The 16,712-nt window shown below is 39.6% G+C and overlaps 1 long non-coding RNA gene across 1 annotated transcript in view; it reads left to right on the top strand.

Annotated features, from left to right (window-relative positions):
• The first annotated feature begins 3,839 nt into the window (after nucleotides 1-3,839).
• LOC123570306 (uncharacterized) overlaps nucleotides 3,840-16,712 on the top strand; it is a 56,970-nt gene continuing 44,097 nt past the window's right edge. The window contains exon 1 of the long non-coding RNA XR_006694395.3: nucleotides 3,840-4,241. This is a non-coding gene — a long non-coding RNA (uncharacterized lncRNA). The remainder of the gene's footprint in view (nucleotides 4,242-16,712) is intronic.

The following is a 16,712-nucleotide window of genomic DNA, read 5'->3' as shown; positions in this document are numbered from 1 at the left end:
ATAAAGAAAGGAAAATTGTCAGGGAATGAAGAAGTAAAAGTAAAGTAAAATGTTTTGTTTGTCTTATTCTTAATTGATTGAAAAGATAATTATTTAAGGTAATAACAGTAACAATGTATTGGTGATTGTATTCAAATGGACCAATAAAATGAATGACAGTAATGTCGTAAGAGATGAGAGGGAAAAATTGGAAATACTCTGTTATAGGGTACTTTCACAGCCAGGAAGAGGAAGAAATATTAACTGTACATGTATGTATATGGCAAACCATAGGACAACTACTTAAAAAATTGAAAAGAGAGTAATTGATATGCTAAAAGAAGAGATAAAATTGAATCATATAAAACGAGAAAATGCAGAAAAAGAGATTTTAAAAAAGAACAAGTATAATGAATAGAAAACAGTTACAAACAGTAAATATTGACTCAACAATATCAATAATCACTTTAAGTGAGAACGGTCTAAATGTACCAATTAAAAGATGGTCAGAGTGCCTAAAAAACAAGATTCAACTGTTGTATTTCAATACAGATGTGATTCCCAGTCTACTTTCGGCAAGTTGTCAACACTCTTTGTTATTTGGTTTCCTGTCATTAAAAAAAGTTGACTAACTTCCCTACTAACTAGTATACCCAGACAGTAAAGAGCTTAAAGGAGAGGGGCTTTGAGCAGAATGGTGGCATACTGATATAAGAGAGTAACAGCAGGGAGCTAGGAGATGCACGAAACTGCAGCAAAGTAACCTCAGCCTCTGAATTCAAGTGCCCTTCAAGGAACTGAACTCATTTAACCATACTATCATATTTGGGAAGCAGAGATTATTACTTCCATTTCACACTTTGTGAAAACTGTTAAGTATCTTCTGTGTACTCTAGACAAGACATACGGGCTCCAGGCCTCTCTTACATGGTCCAGCACTTATTTCATGGAATCTTCTCTACTTTGCCCTTCTGTATTCACTAGTGCCCACTCCCTTGTCCTCTGCCAATACCATCGTGGTTCTACAGGAAAATGGGGTGTCTGTCATTCTCTGAAGCTGTGAACTTTGCATCTTCCTTTGACTTTAAAATATCTGGCCTGTAATGATAAGGATCCAGCAAGCCACTGAAAAGCAATGGCACTTAAGAAAATCTCCGGTAACTCTGTCTTTTCCTCTTGCTTTCTCGGTCCTGCTCAAAGTTGTCTTGTTGGCAGGCAGCCACCTGTGAAATGTGCACATTTCAAAGCAAATGGCTCCAGGAGCTCATAATTGCTGCCAAACGTGTGTGGATTTTAATAGCCCATTTTCATTAGCCTTGTGTGAAATCACCTGTCTCTGTGTTGTTACCCAACTTAATTGTCAATTATGGTGATTAAGCTTGGCTTTCACTACCATGGCTGGTAATCATTAGTATTATCTCTGAGGCTGAACGAAGGGAAAAAAATCATGCCAGAAAAAAATATAATTTTGTAGGTGAAGGTGAATATTTTGGTGTCAGTGAATGAGGAGAATGGCATTTTTTTTTTTTTTTTAATTTGGGCTGAACCAAACTTGAGTCTACCCGTTATTTCCAACCTGCCTTTTAGATGTTTTAGGACAAATCGCTTCTTTTTTGTCACTTGCTTTTCTGTCACCAAAGAAGGGTTCCTGATACCTATCCCTTTGCAATTTTCCTGAGATGTGCATAGGTAATTAAGACAGTAAGTTAGATAATTAATGCCTTTAACATGCTTTCAGCAATGTCGGTGATTCCCAGTATAATAGGTGGAGACCTAGAAAAACTTGGGAGATAGCACAGAAAGTGCTGCCAATGTACAACTTGAGATTTTGATTGATGTTGTTCTTTTTGCTTTCATCAGTCTTGTTAAATTTTAAGCACCTTACCTTGCTTTCTTGACTATGCAGTCATCTAATTTTCCATCTTGACTAATATTTTACTTTTTCGTAGAATTGGCAATGAACAATAATGAAAGTCACGACATTATCATTATCATCGTTTTCCTCCTTCTTTACAAATTTTAATTCAGTAAAATCCCAAACTCATTTCTGTTATGCTTTTATGGGATTTCAGGACATGGCAAAATAATGAAAGACATTTTTGAAAATGGTATCATTAGACATCATCTCTAGTATTTGAGTGCCATGTGTGTCCCCAAGGTTTATGACACTCTTAAGACTTGACAGTTTCCTTTATCTTTCCAAAACCCTTGGAGGAAACTAATAAGAGTTTTTTTTTTATTCTAATTTAATGGGAAGAAAGAAATTAAGTCATGCAAGCTTAAGGGATATGAAGAGTGAATCAGTGACTATTGCCTTCTGGGGTACAGGAGGAATGAGGCTCTATTCCAGATAGTCTTTAATGAAAACACCTAAAATCCATAACCTAGCAAAGATCCTCTGGCAAGTCTAGACTGAGGCTGGCAAGAGTTACAAAGGAATTAGCTTTCTGGACAGTTTCCCTCTCTTCCCACTTTCCCAATCCCAGTTAGTGTTCTTTACAGTGTTTTGTTTTTAAAGGCCTGATTATAACAAATGCTGTCTTCATCACTTGGTTTCTAAAACCCCTGTACTCAGGATTACAGAGTGTCCTCAGAAGCTTCATGGTTGCTCATCCGTGAAGAGTGGAGGACTGGAATTCAAACTTTTATGGTGCTTTTCTAATTTCTGTATATATTTCTCTTGTAATTAAAAAATATATTTTTTAATTTCCAAAAAGGAGAATATAATTTATCACTTAGGAATAGAGGAGGAAGACAAATTACAGCTGAAACATTTTCTCTTTCATGAAGCTTTAACCAACTCTTCCTCTTCCAAGTCCCTAGGACAAAATAAATTGCCCTTTTTCCTGTGTTTCCCACTCTTCTTTATTCTTGTGTGGATTACAGAGTGACCACATTTTGTTATAGTTATTTGTTGTATAATCCCACATTTTTATCCTCAAATTTTGGTCAAGAGAGGTCTTCTTTCTCAGCTGCTGTGTAATTAAGTTTTAGGGTGACAAAGGAAAGAGAAAATTCAAACACCCAAGAACTGAGAAGGATGAGCCTTTTAAAGGAGAGCTTATTGCCTTACGGTGAACTAATTCAAACGCTTTGGTAACTTGGATGTGCTATAAGGGCTGAGTGGTTTCTTTATCAAACAGCATTCTGCAAATTCATGGAGTTCCCAGGTAGACTTGCAAATGCTTGTGCTTTATGACAGACATGTCTCTGGAAGAGCTGACTTTGGTCTAATTGTAAACTTTTTCATTTTTCTTAGTGTGTATGTATCTCCCATTAGGACAGATACAGATTGTATATTGTGTTCATTCTTTTCCATATCCTAGCACAATGTCTGACACAAAGAGAAGAGCAACAAATGTTTGCTAAATAGGCTTACAGTATCACATGCTACCCCCGTAACTCCACAAGTCAATTTGAAATTAAAGGAGAAATAATGTTAGATATTCATTTTCTTCCTTTAAAGTCTGCACCTCCAATATACATTGGAAACAATGAAACAAGACATAATGATGTCTTTTGATATCAGGATCTCGAACTCCAGCTGATCCCTACCTCTTTTTGTTTTCACAGAACCTATGACTTCCCTCAAGAAGCTAGCAGACAAGAAATTGCTGTTTCTAGACCCACCCTTTGCTTCTCCTTTGTGCTTATGGATCAGTTATTTTCTGGTTATTTAAATTTAAAGCTGCCTTTGAAATTTCAGCCCTCAGTATCAAGAGCTCCCAAAATTTTCCTGCAAAAATTCCTCGATTCAGCCATCTCTGCCAGTTGGGGTTTCTGAGGAAATGAACCAAAGCCGGCAGCGGTTGCTATGGTGACTGAGTCTCCCTGGTGTGAAGTCAGGGGAGCATCCATTTGAAGGAATGGGGGAGCTAAATTCTAGTAGAATGACCATCTGCTAAGAATGAAGTGATCCTGGAGAAGGAGTGGGTTTAGGGGAGTCTTAAGGAATATGGAAAAAATTGGAATAGATACTATGAGAGATGCATCAGCAACTCAACAAGAGATGAGTAAAGTGATTGCCTGAACAGCAGTGAGAGTCCAGCCTAGGGAAGATTGCATGTTATCAGAGTGGACCCTAGGAGCACGGCTTTGTGGTTATTCACAGAAATTCTCAGCAACCTGGGAGTGGCACCAGAGAAAAGGACAGAAGAAGTGACCAGAGCTTGGTATTGGCAAAGAAGAAACATGAAATATGTGTAGATCATGCACACTTGTCAGACATAAATACACTTCAGCTTATAAAGAACTGCATTCACGTAAGTTTTTGTTTAAAACAGTTTGCCATAGAATGAACAGAAGTTTGTGTGAAACTGAAGTGTGATGGAAAGCAAAACCTCTTATTATTTGAGCAATAATCCCCAAATCACAGAGTTACTATGAGGGTACATTTTATGATTTATTAGTAGAGATATAGTACCTGTTACATAGTCGAGCTCAGTAAATTCTTGTCTTGATATTTAAAAAATTATTTTCTCTCACCCAGGCTAGTGTGCAGTGGCACAATCAGCTCACTGCAGCCTTGAACTCTTGAGCTCGAGAGATTCTCCCACTTCAGCCTCCCAGGTAGCTGGGACTACAGGTGTGTGCCACCACACCTGGATAATTTTTTTTATAGAGTCAGGGTCTTGCTATGCTGCCCAGGCTGATCTTGAACTCTTGGGCTCAAGCGATCCTACAGCCTCAGACTCCCAAAATGCTGGAATTACAGTTTTAAACCACTGTGCCTGGCCATTTATTTATTTATTTATTGAGACAGAGTCTCCCTCTTCACCCAGGCTGGAGTGCAGTGGCGCGATCTTGGCTCACTGCAACCTCCGCCTCCTGGGTTCAAGTGATTCTCCTGCCTCAGCCTCCCAAGTACCTGTGATTACTGGTGTGTGCCACCAAGCTGGGCTAATTTTTTGTGTTTTTAGTAGAGATGGGGTTTCACCATGTTAGCCTGGGTGGTCTCAATCTCCTGACCTCGTGATCTGCCCGCCTCTGCCTCCCAAAGGTATTTATTTTATTATTATTATTTTTTTAATCCTGTCCTGATTATTTATTTATTTTGCAAAAAAAAGTGTTAACGTGGAATATTAACATACAACTCAAAAACAGTCAAATGCAAGGTGGTTCAGAAAGGGGTTGCTCTGGTCTTTTTTTTTTTAAGTGACACTAAACATTGTTGATTTTTAATTATCTCTCAGAATGACTATTAGATACCCTTCCCTACTACATTTTGATTTTTGCTTTAGCATAGCTGGTGAGTTTTGGAATCAGAGAGACTGAGCTCTGATTTGTACTAGCTAGGAATATTAGACAAGCCACTTCTTTAAGTCTCAGTTCCTTTGTTTATATAATGGGAATAATATTAATATCTGACTTGCAGGATTGTTTGTAAAGATTGAAAGCAGCATATTTAATTGTGCTTTCGTGGTTCTGGGCACAAAATAGGCACCTGAGTGTAGGGACCCCTGAACTTGAAAGTTCATTCCTTTCATGGTAATTCTTCCTTTGAAATATATAGTCTGGGAACATTTGTTTCTAGACCTTCTGGTTTCAAGTTTTTTTTAAAATTATACTTTAAGTTCTAGGTTACATATTTTGAGGTATGTTCCTTCTATGTTTATGGAGAGTTTTTTAAATTCTATTTCATTTTATTTTATTATACTTTAAGTTCTAGGGTACATGTGCACAACGTGCAGGTTTGTTACATATGTATACAGATGCCATGTTGGTGTGCTGCACCCATTAACTTGTCATTTACATCAGGTATATCTCCTAATGCTATCCCTCCTCCCTTCCACCTCCCCACAATAGGACCCGGTATGTGATGTTCCCCTTCCTGTGTCCAAGTGATCTCATTGTTCAATTCCTACCTGTGAGTGAGAACATGCGGTATTTGGTTTTCTGTTCTTGTGATAGTTTGCTGAGAATGATGGTTTCCAGCTGCATCCATGACCCTACAAAGGACACGAACTCATCCTTTTTTATGGCTGCATAGTATTCCATGGTGTGTATGTGCCACATTTTCTTAATCCAGTCTGTCACTGATGGACATTTGGGTTGATTCCAAGTCTTTGCTACTATGAATAGTGCCACAATAAACATACGTGTGCATGTGTCTTTATCGCAGCATGACTTATAATCCTTTGGGTATATCCCCAGTAATGGGATGGCTGGGTTGAATGGTATTTCTAGTTCTAGATCCTTGAGGAATCGCCACACTGTTTTCCACAATGGTTGAACTAGTTTACAGTCCCACCAACAGTGTAAAAGTGTCCCTATTTCTCCACATCCTCTCCAGCACCTGTTGTTTCCTGATTTTTAAATGATTGCCATTCTAGCTGGTGTGAGATGGTATCTCATTGTGGTTTTGATTTGCATTTCTCTGATGGCGAGTAATGATGAACATTTTTTCATGTGTCTGTTGGCTGTATGAATGTCTTCTTTTGAGAAGTGTCTGTTCATATCCTTTGCCCACTTTTTGATGGGGTTGTTTGTTTTTTTCTTATAAATTTGATTGAGTTCTTTATAGGTTCTGGATATTAGCCCTTTGTCAGATGAGTAGATTGCAAAACTTTTCTCCCATTCTGTAGGCTGCCTGTTCACTCTGATGGTAGTTTCTTTTGCTGTGCAGAAGCTCTTGAGTTTAATTAGATCCCATTTGTCAATTTTGGCTTTTGTTGCTGTTGCTTTTGGTGTTTTAGACATGAAGTCCTTGCCCATGCCTATGTCCTGAATGGTATTACCTAGGTTTTCTTCTAGGGTTTTTATGGTATTAGGTCTAACATTTAAGTCTCTAATCCATCTTGAATTAATTTTCGTATAAGGAGTAAGGAAAAGATCCAGTTTCAGCTTTCTACTTATGGCTAGCCAATTTTCCCAGCACCATTTATTAAATAGGGAATCCTTTCCCCATTTCTTGTTTTTCTCAGGTTTATCAAAGATCAGATGGCTGTAGATGTGTGGCATTATTTCTGAGGGCTCTGTTCTGTTCCATTGGTCTATATCTCTGTTTTGGTACCAGTACCATGCTGTTTTGGTTGCTGAAGCCTTGTAGTATAGTTTGAAGTCAGGTAGCGTGATGCCTCTAGCTTTGTTCTTTTGGCTTAGGATTGTCTTGGCAATGCGGGCTCTTTTTTGGTTCCATATGAACTTTAAAGCAGTTTTTTCCAATTCTGTGAAGAAAGTCATTGGTAGCTTAATGGGGATGGCATTGAATCTATAAATTACCTTGGGCAGTATAGTCATTTTCACAATATTGATTCTTCCTATCCATGAGCATGGTATATTCTTCCATTTGTTTGGGTCCTCTTTTATTTCACTGAGCAGTGGTTTGTAGTTCTCCTTGAAGAGGTCCTTTACATCCCTTGTAAGTTGGATTTCTAGGTATTTTATTCTCTTTGAAGCTATTGTGAATGGGAGTTCATTCATGATTTGGTTTTCTGTTTGTCTGTTACTGGTGTATAAGAATGCTTGTGATTTTTGCACATTGATTTTGTATCCTGAGACTTTGCTGAAGTTGCTTATCAGCTTAAGGAGATTTTGGGCTGAGACAATGGGGTTTTCTAAATATACAATCATGTCATCTGCAAACAGGGACAATCTGACTTCTTCTTTTCCTAACTGAATTCTTTGATTTCTTTGATTTCTTTCTCTTGCCTGATTACCCTAGCCAGAACTTCCAACACTATGTTGAATAGGAGTGGTGAGAGAGGGCATCCCTGTCTTGTGCCAGTTTTCAAAGGGAATGCTTCCAGTTTTTGCCCATTCAGTATGATTTTGGCTGTGGGTTTGTCATAAATAGCTCTTATTATTTTGAGATACATTCCATCAATACCAAATTTATTGAGAGTTTTTAGCATGAAAGGCTGTTGAATTTTGTCAAAGGCCTTTTCTGCATCTATTGAGATAATCATGTGGTTTTTGTCTTTGGTTCTGTTTATATGCTGGATTACATTTATTGATTTGCGTATATTGAACCAGCCTTGCATCCCAGGGATGAAGCCCACTTGATCATGGTGGATAAGCTTTTTGATGTGCTGCCGGATTCAATTTGCCAGTATTTTATTGAGGATTTTTGCATCGATGTTCATCAGGAATATTGGTCTAAAATTCTCTTTTTTTGTTGTGTCTCTGTCAGGCTTTGGTATCAGGATGATATTGGCCTCATAAAAAGAGTTAGGGAGGATTCCCTCTTTTTCTATTGATTGGAATAGTTTCAGAAGGAATGGTACCAACTCCTCCCTGTACCTCTGGTAGAATTCAGCTGTGAATCCGTCTGTTCCTGGACTTTTTTTGGTTGATAGGCTATTAATTATTGCCTCCATTTCAGAGTCTGCTACTGGTCTATTCAGCGATTCAACTTCTTCCTGGTTTAGTCTTGGGAGAGTGTAAGTGTCCAGGAAATTATCCATTTCTTCTAGGTTTTCTAGTTTATTTGTGTAGAGGTGTTTATAGTATTCTCTGATAGTAGTTTGTATTTCTGTGGGGTCGGTGGTGATATCCCCTTTATCATTTTTTATTGCATCTATTTGATTCTTCTCTCTTTTCTTCTTTATTAATCTTGCTAGTGGTCTATCAATTTTATTGATCTTTTCAAAAAACCAGCTCCTGGATTCATTGATTTTTTGGAGGGTTTTTTGTGTCTCTATCTCCTTCAGTTCTGCTCTGATCTTAGTTATTTCTTGCCTTCTGCTAGCTTTTGAAGTGTTTGCTCTTGCTTCTCTAGTTCTTTTAATTGTGATGTTAGGGTGTCAATTTTAGATCTTTCCTGCTTTCTCTTGTGGGCATTTAGTGCTATCAATTTCCCTCTCCACACTGCTTTAAATGTGTCCCAGAGATTCTGGTATGTTGTATCTTTGTTCTCTTTGGTTTCAAAGAACATCTTTATTTCTGCCTTCATTTCGTTATGTACCCAGTAGTCATTCAGGAGCAGGTTGTTCAGTTTTTATGTAGTTGAGCAGTTTTGATTGAGGTTCTTAGTCATGAGTTCTACTTTAATTGCACTGAGGTCTGAGAGACAGTTTGTTATAATTTCTGTTCTTGTACATTTTCTGACGAGTGCTTTATTTCCAACTATGTGGTCAATTTTGGAATAAGTGTGATGTGGTGCTGAGAAGAATGTGTATTCTGTTGATTTGGGGTGGAGAGTTCTGTCAATGTCTATTAGGTCCACTTAGTGCAGAGTTGAGTTCAATCCTGGATATCCTTGTTAACTTTCTGTCTCATTGATCTGTCTAATGTTGACTGTGGGGTGTTAATGTCTCCCATTATTATTGTACGGGAGCCTAAGTCTCTTTTTTTTTTTTTTTTTTTTTTTTTGAGACGGAGTCTCGCTCTGTCGCCCAGGCTGGAGTGCAGTGGCCGGGTCTCAGCTCACTGCAAGCTCCGCCTCCCGGGTTCACGCCATTCTCCTGCCTCAGCCTCCCGAGTAGCTGGGACTACAGGTGCCCGCCACCTCGCCCGGCTAGTTTTTTGTATTTTTAGTAGAGATGGGTTTTCACCATGTTAGCCAGGATGGTCTCGATCTCCTGACCTTGTGATCCGCCCATCTCGGCCTCCCAAAGTGCTGGGATTACAGGCTTGAGCCACCGCGCCCGGCCCTAAGTCTCTTTTTAAGTCTCTACGGACTTGCTTTATGAATCTGGGTGCTCCTGTATTGGGTGCATATATATTTAGGATAGTTAGCTCTTCCTGATGAATTGATCCCTTTACCATCATGTAATAGCCTTCTTTGTCTCTTTTGATCTTTGATGGTTTAAAGTCTGTTTTATCAGAGACTAGGATTGCAACCCCTGCTTCTTTTCTGTTTTCCATTTGGTTGTTAGATCTTCCTCCATCCCTTTATTTTGAGCCTATGTGTGTCTCTGCATGTGAGATGTGTCCCCTGAATACAGCAAACTGATGGGTCTTGACTCTTTATCCAATTTGCCAGTCTGTGTCTTTAATTGGACCATTTAGTCCATTTACATTTAAGGTTAATATTGTTATGTGTGAACTTGATCCTGTCATTATGATATTAGCTGGTTATTTTGCTTGGCAGTTGATGCAGTTTCTTCCTAGCCTCGATGGACTTTACATTTTGACATGATTTTGCAATGGCTGGTACCAGTTGTTCCTTTCCTTGTTTAGTGCTTCCTTCAGGATCTCTTGTAGGGCAGGCCTGGTGGTGACAAAATCTCTAAGCATTTGCTTGTCTGTAAAGGATTTTATTTCTCCTTCACTTATGAAACTTAGTTTGGCTGGATATGAAATTCTGGGTTGAAAATTCTTTTCTTTAAGAATGTTGAATATTGGCCCCCACTCTCTTCTGGCTTGGAGAGTTTCTGCCGAGAGATCTGCTGTTAGTCTGATGGGCTTCCCTTTGTGTGTAACCCGACCTTTCTCTCTGGCTGCCCTTAACATTTTTTCCTTCATTTCAACTTTGGTGAATCTGACAATTATGTGTCTTGGAGTTGCTCTTCTCGAGGAGTATCATTGTGGCATTCTCTGTATTTCCTGAATTTGAATGTTGGCCTGCCTTACTAGGTTGGGGAAGTTCTCCTGGATGATATCCTGCAGAGTGTTTTCCAACTTGATTCCATTTTCCCCATTACTTTCAGGCACACCAATCAGACGTAGATTTGGTCTTTTCACATAATCCCAAACTTCTTGGAGGCTTTGTTCATTTCTTTTTACTGTTTTTTCTTCATGCTTCTCTTCTCGCTTCATTTCATTTATTTGATCTTCAATTGCTGATACTCTTTCTTCCAGTTGATTGAGTCAGTTACTGAAGCTTGTGCATTTATCACATAGTTCTCGTGTTATGGTTTTCATCTCTATCAGTTCTTTTAAGGTCTTCTCTGCACTGGTTATTCTAGTTATCCATTCATGCATTCTTTTTTCAAGGTTTTTAATTTCTTTGCACTGGTTACGTAGTTCCTCCTTTAGCTCTAAGAAGTTTGATCGACTGAAGCTTTCTTCTCTCAACTTGTCAAAGTCATTCTCCATCCAGCTTTGTTCTGTTGCTGGCGATGAGCTACATTCCTTTGGAGTGCGAGATGCGCTCTGATTTTTTGAATTTCCAGCTTTTCTGCACTGCTTTTTCCCCATCTTTGTGGTTTTATCTGCCTTTGGTTTTTGATGATGGTGATGTACTGATGGGGTTTTGGTGTGGGTGTCCTTTCTGTTTGTTAGTTTTCCTTCTAACAGTCAGGACCCTCAGCTGTAGGTCTGTTGGAATTTGCTTGAGGTCCACTCCAGACCCTGTTTGCCTGGGTATCAGCAGTGGAGGCTGCAGAAGATAGAATATTGCTGAACAGTGAGTGTTGTTGTCTGATTCTTGCTCTGGAAGCTTCATCTTAGGGGTGTACCCCGCCGTGTGAGGTGTGAGGTGTAGGTCTGCACCTAGTGGGGGATGTCTCCCAGTTAGGCTACTCAGGGGTTAGGGACCCACTTGAGCAGCAGTCTGTCTGTTCTTAGGTCTCAACCTCCGTGCTGGGAGATCCACTGCTCTCTTCAAAGCTATCAGACAGGGGCATTTACCTCTGCTGAGGTTTCTGCTGCTTTTTGTTTAGCTATACCCTGTCCCCAGAGGAGGAGTCTACAGAGGCAGGCAGGCCTCCTTGAGCTGCAGTGGGCTCCACCCAGTTAGAGCTTCCAGGCGGCTTTGTTTACCTACTTAAGCCTCAGCAATGGCGGGTGCCCCTCCCCTAGCCTCACTGCCACCTTGCAGTTAGATCTCTGACTGCTGTGCTAGCAATGAGGGAGGCTCCATGGGCATGGGACCCTCTGGGCCAGGTGTGGGATATAATCTTCTGGTGTGCCATTTGCTAAGACCCTTGGTAAAGCACAGTATTAGGGTGGGAGTTACCTGATTTTCCATGTGTTGTGTGTCTCAGTTTCCCTTGGCCAGGAAAAGGGATTCCCTTCCCCCTTGCGCTTCCCAGGTGAGGCAATGCCTCACCCTGCTTTAGCTCTCCTTGGTCAGGCTGCACCAGCTGACCAGCACTGATTGTCTGGCACTCCCTAGTGAGATGAACCTGGTATCTCAGTTGAAAATGCAGGAATCACCCGTCTTTGTGTCACTCATGCTGCGAGCTGGAGGCTGGAGCTGTTCCTATTCAGCCATCTTGGGCACGCTTGCTCAGTATTTATTTTTTAACCTGTTTATCCACTAGCTGGTAAGTCATTTGAAGGCAGTAATTATGCCTTATTCATTTTTTTTTGTCCTTCAAGGCATTGATATAGGATCTCTTGCATAGTAGTTTCCTAATACCTGTTTGTTGCCCCAGAATAACAGATTCTCAAAGTTGGAAAGGAACTCGAAAGATCATAAGACACCATCCCATATCCAGGAATGAATTTCCTGCCAAACCTCCAGGGTAAATGGCACTCCACCTCTCCATGGTGCTTCCACTGATAGGGAGACTGCTGCCTCCCACAGCAGCCCACCCCATGGTTGGACAGCTGGTATTGCTGGAAAGTGTTCCTTTGTACTGTGTTGAGATTTCAGCCAGCCTAGTGTGATAGCTCAAGACTCTAATCCCAGCTACTCAGGAAGCTGAGGTGGGAGGATGCTTGAGGCCCAGAGTTTAAGATCAGCTGGAGCAGCACAGCAACACTATGTCTCAAAAAATAAAAATAAAAATAAAATAAGAAAAGAAAGAAAGTTGCTTTCCTGTGACGTCTACTTATAGTGCCTTTTGCTGCTCTCAGAGCCACACATAGTTCCTTCATGAGTCCATCTTACAGCCCTTCAAGTATTTGAAGCAGGTTTCACATTATTTGGGATCTAATATTCTCTATTCCTTTATGTGTTCTTCAAATAAATGTATTTCAAGATCCTCCATCTCTCCTCTAGGGGTCTGGTTAGCCAAATTTCTCATAACATGCAGAGCCTGGATGAACCCCACACAACAGTGAGGCAAAACCAACAGCGAGTAGAGCTGGATAAGGCTTCTGTTCATATACTTATGAACACTTAACTTTTCTGGCAGTGGTCCTCTAACACCAATGTAACTAATAGTCAACTGAAGCACCCATGTCGTCTCCTGTGATTGCACTGTGCAGTCCAATCTTATTCATTCCAGGCTTGTACAGCTGGGTTTAGAAACCAGGTAAATGGCTTTATATTTATCCTTCTTAGTTGGTTGTCCTCATTTATCAAGCCTGTTAAGATGCTTTTAAAAGCCTGGTTCCATGAGGAATAATGTTCCTTCCCTCTGGTGTTATTGTGAGGATTGCATGAATCAATGCATGCAAAGCACCTAAAATACCATGCACATAGTAGGTACTCAATAAATAGTAGTTCATGTGATTATGGTCAACCAAATTTGAATTAAATAATGAATTCTAAATTCTCTGACACCTCTAGTATTCTCGGATACCAGAAACAAATATTATTTTTTAGGGTAAACAAGTAATTTGGGACACCTGATTCTGTTTCATTACTCAACCTAACATTTTTATTTGTTGCATGTTTTAAAAACTCTGCCTGTAACTAAAAAGGAGTAGAAATAACTTTGGTCACAAAGCAAAACATTCCTTATCCTTACTCTACAAGCATGTTATCCAAGTGATGTAAACACTAAGATCATCAGATGAATGACTGTCAAAAGGAAAAGGGTTGCTGAGAAAATATAGTCAGAAGCATCCATCAAAAATGGATGAAGTGGCAATTTCAACACTGGGAGTGAGACTGATAAATATAAAGAAAACATGATGCCAAAAAAGATATGGTTTTGTATTTAGTGCAGATTTGATGTAACAAATGAAATAATTTGATATATGTAGGCATATCATATGAGTTTTATATAGCTATAAGGAGTGACTTTTAGCTGATTGCATTATTAGGGCCCTGAAGTTATCAAGCCTGTAATGTCAAATTTCCCAAAGTGTAGTTCAAGGACTTTATGGATCAGAATCACCTGGGTGCTTGTTTAAAATGATTACTAGATATTGTCCTAAACCACTAAATCATAACATTAACAAGCTTTCCAATTGATTCTGATGTCCACAAAAGGTTGAGAACCTCTGCAGTATAGTGTAAACTGGAGAGCAAAGGGTAGTTACTGCTTGGAGGAAAGAGAGAGAATCTCACCACCCCTACTGCAGGGACACGAATCTACTATATGCCTTGTCACTCCCTTAGAAGCTATTAACTTGAAAGCTAAATCTCTCCCTTGATCTGCCTCACTCATTCTGGATCATAGTACGGATCATATAGAAAAACTGAGGTCTCCACAGCCATGAAGCCTCTGAAATCACTCAGCAAGATAACCTTCCCAGGAGGAAGCTAATTCCTGAGAGATCAGAGAACAACCCTGTGGCCCTCTCAAGAGGAGGCTGTTCTTTTCATACACTTGATAATACAGCAATCATTGCTCTCCTGGGATTTCTAAAACTGGTTAGGCCAATCATGACTTATTCTGTATGCTGGGTAGAGGCTCTCTTCCCTGAGGTTAAGAAATATCCACTTCGTGTTTATCTGGGAAGAAGTAGGAGACTGGCTACTGGGTTGGCAATGGTTTATGTCTGACATGTCTCCTGCTACCTCCTTCCTTCCATCACATACACTCATGTGCATGTGTGCATACATGCATGCACACACACACACACACATACACACACAGGCACACACAGGCACACATACTCCATTCTCCAGCCACACTGGCGTTTCTTTCATCTTTGGATTTTTCCATATGCTGTTCCCGCTGTCTCATAATATTTTCACCTTCTTCTTCACCAGACTAATACCTGTACACTTTTTAGGTCTCCCTAAAATGTCTCTTGCCCTGGGAAGTATTCCCTGACAATCCCTCCTGAGTCAAGTACCCTTGCTGTGTTCTTTCATTACAGTGTATGTCCCTTATCTTCATGTTTATCTACCTTACGATAGTACTGGTTTAAGTATCAGTCTTTTCTACAGCATCTTTCTCAGCACACATGGTAGAAAGAGGACATGCTGCCTTCCTTATCTTTGCATTCCCAGTAGCTGTAACAGTACCAAGTCCATCATGGCATTTGTTGGGTAAATGAACAGTCTCCTTCTGAGCTGGGCTTAGATTTTATTAACCACCAGGTTTTCATAGTTTGAGGACACATTCGAAATCCTGAGAGATAAATAAAGAGACCTCAGATAGATGCCAAAATAGGTATGAGGAGTTTTGCCGCTACAGAAGAATAATGCATCATTTGACAACAAGCTGATTGTAGAAATTAGGCAATTTCCTCGGTGAGAGTCTGCCTTCTGACCTGAGGTACTGACAGACCCAGCCAATGTCCAGGCAGTGTGACAGAAGCTAGCATGGTTGTGTTTCTCTGGGCCACCCAGACTGATGAGCCTCCCTCCTTGCTTTTCTCTACTCTTCCTCCTGTGTGGATCTTCATGTCTGGGGCCGGGGAATGCAGACAGCACGTCCCTCTGGTCTTTTTAGTTTTGTCATCTAGTCTTAATACCCTTCCTCTTTTCTTCCTCATTTCTCACTACTTACGCCGGGTCAAACACTAGTGGCTTTTCTCTCTTTTGTGTATAGTAGACAAGAAATTAAGTGTAGTTGAAACAGGAGGCTTTAGGTTAGATATTACCTTAGAGTACTATGAAAAATGGAATAATAAGGGGCAAATAAGAAATAAGAGGCAATTAAGATAATAAGAGGCAAACATCTAAGATTGTCTAGAGAGTGTTGAGAATCAAAGTTGGCCTTTTTCGGAGAGAAAACAGTCAATTGCTTTCTTAAACTTTCCTTTATACTAATATTTAATAATTATCTGTCTCATGCTGCAAGCAGCCAGGTAACCTGAAAGAGAAAGGTTGCCATGATATCTGTTGCATTATTCTTCATTTTTAAAGCAAAAGCAAAGTTCCTTATTTAAATAGCCAACATTAAACACAGCCATTTAAAATGACGTAACAAATGTATGAAACATACAAGATTCAAAGAAGTCACTTAGGTAAAATCAGCAATCTTTCTCACATTGTTATTTATGAATGTTCAGTCCAGCCCTGATTTATATCCTCAGGTTTTTGCAAAGGTTCCTTTCTAACTCATCTTGAGTTCTTATATTATTAACACTCCCTAAACATCTTATTGAGACAAATCAGGGATTTCAGGCTATTTTTTTTTTTTCTGTTGCTCTTCTTTTTTTTTTTTTTTAAATTTATTTATTATTATTATACTTTAAGTTCTAGGGTACATCAGGCTATCTTAATATGAAAAACTTTACCCATCTGCCACAATTTCCTTTGGTCACAGCCACATGTATTCTTTACCCTCCTTAACTATTAGGACTAAATCTAGAACCTGGATTGCCTTCCCTTTGGCTCAACTGCTGCTGCTGCTGCTTCTTTTACTTATTTTCAACATAAACAGAAAAAGAACAATTTGTCATGTTAGCTGTCTGTGACAGTAGCATGAACCTCTGTGACTTTTTCATGACAAGGGAGTCATATTTTTTCCTCCTCAGAAAAAGAATAGTAGCTATTCCTCTACTAAAACAGCTTTTCCTCACTGGGAAACCCTTAAGTTTGCATAAAACAAAGAGTTTTATGCAAAGCATAAAGTTAGGCTTTATGCATAGCAGTTGCTCTACAAGGTTGTTGATGAAACAAAGTTCTTCCAGTTGAAGAAACCATGTGCCTGGCATATAACACAAGCATCAAACACACACACACACACACATGCAAATTGAAAATTCAGCAATGCTTTACAAGGATACTCAGTAACTCCCTTTTACCACAATCCCCCCTGAAAAAAGTCAGA

Source organism: Macaca fascicularis, chromosome 1 (genome assembly GCF_037993035.2).
Source record: "Macaca fascicularis isolate 582-1 chromosome 1, T2T-MFA8v1.1".
In the NCBI taxonomy this organism is placed as follows: domain Eukaryota; kingdom Metazoa; phylum Chordata; class Mammalia; order Primates; family Cercopithecidae; genus Macaca; species Macaca fascicularis.
Note: the sequence above shows the minus strand (reverse complement) of the source record. Positions and strands in the feature narration are given on the sequence as shown.